Below are 691 nucleotides of genomic sequence, written 5' to 3'. Positions count from 1 at the left end.
CGTGATGAGACTCTTTCCCCTCTTGAAGTCCAGAAAGGAGACTAAAGCAAAGGTAACTTGATAAGCTCAGGTTTTTCATATTAGAAAAAAGCTCTGGTCTTCAGCACTTTTTAGAATTAAATAGTTTTACTGTTTTCTTGCTGTAAAAAATTGTCCTAATATCATTCCCAAGCTCAATATTTATCTTAATACTCTTCAAATTTATGTATAAAATAATTTCCCCAATATCCCCTTTTTTTAAAACCTAATGATCTTATGTTTTATAAATTAAACAATTTTGATATTGAAATAACCTTGATATTTTTACACCCACAAATACTAACAATCTCTTTAATTAATAATAATTTAATTTCTTCATTGGAATATTTTATCTGTTATTCATATTTCATATTATATTACTTAGCACAAAGTCATTTCATGATGTGCTCTTAATTAAAGCTGAAAAACTACTTTTAATTGTAACATAACTCTTAATTAATTTAATAAATTCTAATTGTTTTTTTATTTTTCTTTAACATTACATGAAAATCATGGCATCTAGGACCAGCAATTAGCATAATGGCTATGTCGCTGGACTCCCACGTAGTCGACCATGGTTCGAGTCTCGGACCCGGTGGCTTAAACTCACGCTGGGCACATGTGTGTGTGTGCACAAGATCCCAAGAGGAGAATGGAGGAGAAGGGATTGCAG

Source organism: Tupaia chinensis, unplaced genomic scaffold, assembly GCF_000334495.1.
Source record: "Tupaia chinensis unplaced genomic scaffold, TupChi_1.0 Scaffold143887_1, whole genome shotgun sequence".
In the NCBI taxonomy this organism is placed as follows: domain Eukaryota; kingdom Metazoa; phylum Chordata; class Mammalia; order Scandentia; family Tupaiidae; genus Tupaia; species Tupaia belangeri.
The sequence above is the reverse complement of the archived record's forward strand: the minus strand, read 5'-3'. Positions refer to the sequence as shown.